A 7,759-nucleotide genomic window follows, 5' to 3' on the forward strand; every position below is an offset into this window, starting at 1 on the left:
ACAAGAGAGAACTCCTTCGATCCCTGCTCACCTCTTCTCTCCATTCTCTCCCCAGTTCCAACGAACCCATCTCCTCTTCTAACGATGATGACCCCATCCTTCCCTTCTCTCCTCAATCTCATCACTACCTTCAAAACCCACCCCCAATCTCAAAACCAAACCCTAACCCTCCTCCGATCCTCCCCCTTCAAACCGACGAAGGATTTGGTCTGCTCTGCATTGTGGGAGCTGGCCATGGCATCCGCGACGGCGATCTTCTTCGTTCTGCTACACGCGCCTCTGTTTGCTTCGTAAGTCTGCCTCTAAAAGTGAGTAAACCCTAACCCTAATCAATGAAAATGGCGAGGCAGCAAGCTAGGGGTTGATTCCTAATGGATATTGTAGTATCCGACCCGAATCCGATCCGTTTGCACCCCTAATGTTTCACTGGTACATGCGCTCACTCGAAATTTGTGAAACCTTATAAATTGCTCATAGTAAATTACAACGCTTTGTTGCTGCTGTTGCTGTTGTTTAGGGGCTGTTCGTTTGCCTAAAAAAAGAGGGAAATCAAAGAAATGGAAAACTATTTCTAAGAAAAATTGTTTTGGGAATGTTTGGTTGGCTAAAAAAAAGAAGGAAATCAAAGAAAAAGAGATGAGATGATTTTAGTTGTCACCTTATTATAGGATGATGTGATTGATTTTTTAAGAAAAATATTTTTATTAGATGTGGTGGATGAGTTGTTGGATGAAAATAATTTTTTATTAGATGTAGTGGATGAGTTGTTGGATGAAAATAATATTTTATTGGATGTTATGGGTGAGTTTTAGGGATGGAAATGGATGAAATTGTATTTGTTTGAGATTTCCACTTTCATTTCCATTTCCATGTTTTTAGGAAATAACCAAACAGACCCTTATCTGAAAAATACAGTTGCAGTTAACTGAAATCTTTTTTGCAACTGTACGGGCATCTCAATCATGATACTCCTTTGATTTGAACTCACCTCTAATTGATTTGGTAAGGTAGCAAATTGCTGCAACCAATTGTTAGGGATGGGGATTTACGTGGATCTTCGAGGACCTGAACCAAAGCTGACCCGTTTCACCTGAATTTGATTCAATACATGAACTGTTTCAAGATTCATGCTTTTGATAATCTAAGCCCAATTACTTTGGCAGGGCAGCTGAGCTGCAGCCACTTGTAATTAGGGGTTTAAATGTCCGAGACGATCTTAAGCGAGTTGGTCCATCGCTCAAGGCTATTCATCATACACTAAATTTGCAATGGAAATATATTCTCCAAAATAAAATTGTAATGATTCAAATAATGGATTTGAAGTAGATTTTGCAAGAAATGCTAGCATTTGTTACACTTTCTTTTTGCAGCAAACCAAACGGTCCCTACATTGTTTAGATGTCCAATCTTTGCTGCTGGAGCTCTCCAACGAGGCGATGATGATTTGCCGCCAATCACCTCAATGGTTTTGGTTATTGGTTAACATGTTAGCCTCAAGTCCCCATAAAATTTGAGGGTCAAATAAGCAATTTCAATGATTTGAGGGACTAATATGGAATTTTTGAAGATTTAGGGGACTAATATCTAAAAATCCCTTCTTAGTTATATTTGTAAAAGTAATTTGATAAAAAGGGATGATGATGATGAAGGGTTTGTAGTGTTAAAGTTGTTTTTTTCAATCCTCTCTATTAGCATTATTCTTATGAATTTCTTATGTATCTTTCTTTCACTGCTATGGCGAGGCAACACTGGAGGTCAGCTATATGCTAGGCAGCCGTTGCAGCCATTCCTAGTACTTAACAAAGTAGGACCTCTTTGTGGGATGATTCCATGTCCATAATTTTTTGAACTTATTTTCCAACTACAACCTCATAAATGTACATGTTAATGATGAAATGGCAAATCTGAGCCTTCTATACTTTGAGCTCCCGTCATTTCTTCATGGTTAATATAACTCATGTTAGATGGGCGAGGAATTTTGTCGAGGATTGGCCCAAAGCGTGGGAGTTGATGATTTGGGTGATGGGGAATGAGAAGAGGTTTAACTTGGCTTGGAGTCTGGTGCATAGGATGCATAGGAAGTCGCTGCTGACCGCGGAGACTATGGTAGTTTTGATGGACAGGTGGGTTCCTGCGGTTTAGGTGTTTGTGATTTTGCCTCTTTTTTTAATAAAGATGTGAACTTTTCTGTAGGATGCTGCACTTGAACTGCTTTTTCATGTCATGGATATTTTATAATTAGAAACGTGCGTAGCATATGCTTATAAACATTGCTTGTGACATGTATTGCTTTTTTGAGATATGATCTTTTTTTTCATTCCAATATTGAAGGTCAATAATAGACAAGGGTATTGTGATTATCTTCTATCATGTGCATATATTTTTAACTTTCAGTATAACTATAATTAATGAGATGTGTATTCAAAATTGATGTTTGATATGTATGTTGGTATTTTATTATAATAACTGAAAAATGATTTATTTTGTTATACTTGAAGGAATAATTTTGATGAGCAGTTCATATCCTCATTTTCTTGTATTTGTCATGTTGGCACGCTTATTATGTTTCAAATATCTGTTTCAAATATCTAGGGTTTTGGATTTGGTTAGCTTATGTTTTTTTTTTGGGTTTTGTTGAGATCTGGAGGTTGATTGAGCCGATTGAGACGTATAAAGGGGAGGATTCGCTTCAGCCGTGGATTGAGTGAGCATTTTGTTTGGAGTTATGTTTTTTTAATAGTTCTTTCAGGGCTGTAAACTAACATTTTGATTTAGGGGCCTTTTCTTGTTGTTGGTGGATGAACCAGGCAGTTATAATGTTCTGATGAAAAGAAACTTGAGAAAAAAATGATTTTTTTTTGCTAAAATTATATCATTTGTTTGTATAAATAGAGAAGTTTTTCAATTGAGAAAATTCAAAATATAACTTTTATCACTATATATGAGCTTGGAATGTGACTAATTTGTGATCCTCCTTTTCCTCCACTTCTATTTGCTAATTAAACTGGGTCTTAATATGGGAAGATTTTGTGTCATATTATATATCATGCTAAATTGATTGAAAAATCTGATCTTGCAATGTCAGTTCTAATTTATTTCCATATATTTCTTGCACATTGTTTGAGAATCAGGTTCATGTGAACTTCGATAACTCTTTCTTTTCCCTCCATTTGGACAGTGCAATATTGTCTCTTTGCCATCCAAAATGAACCAAAAGGACGAGCAAGAAGAGGGCATAGGAGATTGGATATTAGAGATATCGCTGTACGACATTGTATTTACTGAAATATATTTTGCCTTTATGAATTCCTGCAAACAAATTGGACAGGAATACCTTAGATTTTTGTTGTTTCTGTTAATGTACGTATTCTTCTCATAGTACTTGATTACACTGTTCGATATTCTTGGTATTTCAATTTTTCTATTGCACCACTAGTGGAGTGACTTGTCCAAACATATAAAGGTTGCTGCTTGCTTTCTTTAAGCATTGACTTTTTTTGTTCGTGCAAATATTATTGAATCCATATTTGAATAGATATTTGTTTATGAGCATGAATCTGAATTAGTTTGAGTGGATCATGATTAGTGTAGAAGTTTATGCTATTATTAAATTCTGATGTGAACTACAAAGGAGCTCCTCTTCTTCGTTTAATATTATTTAGGCTTCATGTTTGCAGATGATCATGTAATTGGGATTGAAAGTAAGAGTGATGCCATCAAAAGAACTTGCCCAAACTACAAGAGGTATTATTGTCAAAATGTAACATTTTATGCAAATGTAAATTTTCTCATTTCATTGGATATTGTTTGGCTTTTTAGGAACTGATTGTTGCTGGCGATGAAAATGGAGAAAATAGACGCGGAGGTAAATAGACTGACCTTTTTTTGGAATTATTTAGTCTCTTTGTTTTTTGGTAGTCTTGAGTTAATTTGTATATTTGTGAAAGTTCTTTGTTTCTCATGCAATTGTTGATGCACCTGAGGTAAGTTCATTTAAGATTGCTCTTTTAGTTCAAATTTGATGTGAAATGTAGTTGTAATGGTATAAAAAGCTATCCTTGAATTATTATTTTCAAGTTTATCAATTTTACTGGTAAAACTTTTCTACTCCTAGCCACTGTGAATTTTTCGAGTGATCGGGTGAAATCTAGTGATGGTGACATAAGGAATCTGCACAAACAACAAGAGGTATGACTATCAAAAATTTTCATCTCTATAAAACAAAATATAATTCAGTAAGGAAATGACTTTGGTGGATTGTTTAATTCCTGGACGTCCTTTTAATGAGATCTCTATTGCAGATACCTGTTGAAATTTAATGCTTATGATCTAGATAATTTAAATGCTTAATGAGTCTATGTTATGATTTGGTAAAGTATCAGTTGCTCCAAGAAATGGACTTTAATACATAATTTGCTTATGTAGTTGCCTGCTGTGTCTATTGCTATAGTTTCTCCGCCCCTCGTCAATCCAGCTTCCACTGGGACATCTAGCAAGACTGAGGTATATAGTTTATAATCCACGTGTTAATTGTCGATATGGGGTAATTTATAATCTCTTGAAAGGAAAAAATTTGATTTTTATATCTTTTATTTCTTAATTTGGGAGATTTTTGGATATAGTTTTTTTCCTGATAAGAGTTTCAAAAATTTAAAACTCTTATCAGGAAAAAAACTATATCCAAAAATCTCCCAAATTAAGAAATAAAAGATATAAAAATCAAATTTTTTCCTTTCAAGAGATTATAAATTACCCCATATCGACAATTAACACGTGGATTATAAACTATATACCTCAGTCTTGCTAGATGTCCCAGTGGAAGCTGGATTGACGAGGGGCGGAGAAACTATAGCAATAGACACAGCAGGCAACTACATAAGCAAATTATGTATTAAAGTCCATTTCTTGGAGCAACTGATACTTTACCAAATCATAACATAGACTCATTAAGCATTTAAATTATCTAGATCATAAGCATTAAATTTCAACAGGTATCTGCAATAGAGATCTCATTATCTTGATTTGCTTAGGAACTTATAAGCCTGATCGAAGCAGACAGGCAACTTATGTATGCAGAGAAAGAGATCAATCATGCCCCAATGGTTTTAGATAACTCTGATCATTATGCTCTATTGTTTCGAAATACTTCGGTTTTTAAGAGGTAAGACAACTAAATATGGCTTTCTTGTGTCCCCCATATTATTTTGTTCTTGTTGTGTTGTTATTATTTGATGTGAATGATTATTTTGTTTTATGATTTGAGTAGGGATATGCAGAGTTTTTCCATATAACAGAGTGTTTAATGATTTAATAATTTCATTATGGATCTTTCGTACTCCAATATATATTTATTTGGCTTCATTTTTCTCTCTCTTTCCTCTTTTAAGAAAATTAGAGATTCGAGTATTCTTTAATTTTATGATACAGAAATCAAGAAATTTTTGTCCATCCTCACTATGTGAAATTATGATGTTCTTATGCATAGTCCATTTGGCCATGAGTGATAAAATTCTACCATTTTTTTGCAGCTAATTGTCTCCAATCTGAATGGATTTAGTTGCTAATACTTATGGAGTGCCCTATAGAATTTAGAGCTTTTTTCCTTCTCCTTTTTTTCTTCGACTTCTGTTGCAATTTTTTCCCAAAAAAAATCATTTTAATTATGTCGTTTTTTTTCGTTAATGCTTAGCATCTTGTGTTATTATGATTTAAGTTCTTTAAGATTGTTGATATGTTTATGAAGTGTGTATGAATGTTTTCGCGTTTTGTCCTAACTTATTCTTCATATGACAAGCATTAAGTGTCAATTTTTTTATGGATTTTGACTATTGACAAGAACAAAGAAGCTTGGTGGTGTTTGTGATCAAATCCCAACCTGGAGCTTGAAGTAGATTATGTGTTTCACGAAGATCAAGTAGCTGCATTCACAATATGCTTTTGATGCAACTTAGCTTTGACATTTTGCCTTTGCACAGCTGCCCTTAAATTATTGGAGCCTTGCTCGTCCTCTTTATTTTGTCCATCAATATCATAATTAGATTTTGTTTTTATCATGTAGATAATTTTGTGATGAAATCTGAGCCTAACCATTAATAAAGATATGCAGAGTTGTTTTGAGATACTGTCTTTGACTGGATCATTCGCAATAACTAAATACAATGGTGTGCATAGTCGAGTAGGTGGGATCATTGCCTCACTAGCTAGCCTTCTGATGGCCTTGTGCTTGGTTTGTTTCTTGCATCACTTCCTATCCAGGTAAATTAAACTCATTCTTATCCCTTGAATTTTTATGTTAACATATAAAGGTTGCTGCTTGCTTTCTTTAAGCATTGACTTTTTTTGTTCATGCAAATATTATTGTATCCATATTTGAATAGATATTTGTTTATGAACATGAATCTGAATTAGTTTGCGTGGATCATGGTTAGTGTAGAAGTTTATGCTATTATTGAATTCTGATGTGAACTACAAAGGAGCTCCTCTTCTTCGTTTAATATTATTTGGTCTTCATGTTTGCAGATGATCATTTAGTTGGGATCGAAAGTAAGAGTGATGCCATCATCTCTGTTACTAGATTTCTCCAGAATGTTTTAATTGTTAGTGCAGAATCTTTGAGTATGCATTTTTCATTCTCTACGCGTTAGGCGGGGTTTTTTTTGCTAGTATTTAATATATTTGCAGGTGAGGATTCTGGGACTCTTCCCTACAAAAGCACAAACAATAGGCTCCTATTGTTGCAAAATTTTCTGCGATAGAAGATTTTTTTTAATTGAGCTACTTTTCATTCCCTTTGGAGTCGATGCAGATTTAACATGGGATCCAACCAAGGATTCCTGCTATCAATTTTTTATGAAGGCAAATTCACTTGGAGATTGCACAAATCAAGGATCGGATTCAAAAAGATTCAAGTATTGTGAAGATTTAAAATGTTATTAAGAGTTTGAAACAATTTTGATTCGTTTTTAGTGAGATATGTATGTTTTAGTTTTATTTTAAATATTTTTTATGGGTATGTTATTTTGTTAGTTTTATTGTTCAGATTATTGTAAGCCTTTAGTATATAAGGGGCTGTTTGGTTCGTTATTATAAGGGGTGGAAAACTCAGAAAACCTCTCAACATCAGATTTTTAGCCCTCCACGTTAGTTTTTTTTGTTTCCGTCCATTTCTTTGTGCCGCTTTGGTTTGCTCAGATGGAAGAGGGAAAACTCTGTTGAAATCGTCGTCAGCTCAGATTTTTTTCCCTCTCCGATTTCCTTCCCCAACCGAGTGAAATTGATTAAAACTCTGCCACGTCATGTTTTTTTTCTTCTTTGTTTTGTTTACAAACGTTTTTTTTTTCTATGCGAACCAAACACAAGAAAAATAAATATATTGGTTTCTCATCATTTTTTATGTGCGAACCAAAGCAAAACAATCTATTTTAGAAAAGATTGAAAAACTCAAAACTTGTATTTCTTTACATGGAATTGCATTTCTCTATATCAAGGAAATGAACCAAACAACCCCTAAGCCTACAGCTTCGGTGCTCCATAAAGATATGTTAGAGCACTGGTGGCATATCTGTAAATAATTTCCTTAAAAATAGTTCTCCCATTTTTAGGTGGATAGATTTAAATGTTAGGAGGTGCTCCACACCTAAAATTGTAATTAATTATATCTAAAAAAGTTATTTTAGGAAATACAATTTAGAAGAAAACAGAATTTATGATTGGTTAAATTTCTACAATTCATATTATAATTTTTTACTGTCTTGTCAAG

General features: G+C 34.0%; 1 long non-coding RNA gene across 7 annotated transcripts; it reads left to right on the forward strand.

Annotated features, from left to right (window-relative positions):
• LOC109828806 lies at nucleotides 765–7,122 on the forward strand. 7 transcript variants are annotated; one of them, XR_002243851.1, is made up of 5 exons: nucleotides 765–2,704; nucleotides 3,179–3,264; nucleotides 3,678–3,744; nucleotides 3,820–4,188; nucleotides 5,031–7,122. It is a non-coding gene; the product is annotated as an uncharacterized LOC109828806 (long non-coding RNA). The 7 variants fall into 7 exon arrangements; XR_002243850.1 differs by having other exon boundaries at nucleotides 765–3,744; nucleotides 3,820–3,865; nucleotides 4,115–4,188; XR_002243848.1 differs by having other exon boundaries at nucleotides 765–3,264.

This window comes from Asparagus officinalis, chromosome 1, assembly GCF_001876935.1.
Source record: "Asparagus officinalis chromosome 1, Aspof.V1, whole genome shotgun sequence".
Classification (NCBI taxonomy): Eukaryota; Viridiplantae; Streptophyta; class Magnoliopsida; order Asparagales; family Asparagaceae; genus Asparagus; species Asparagus officinalis.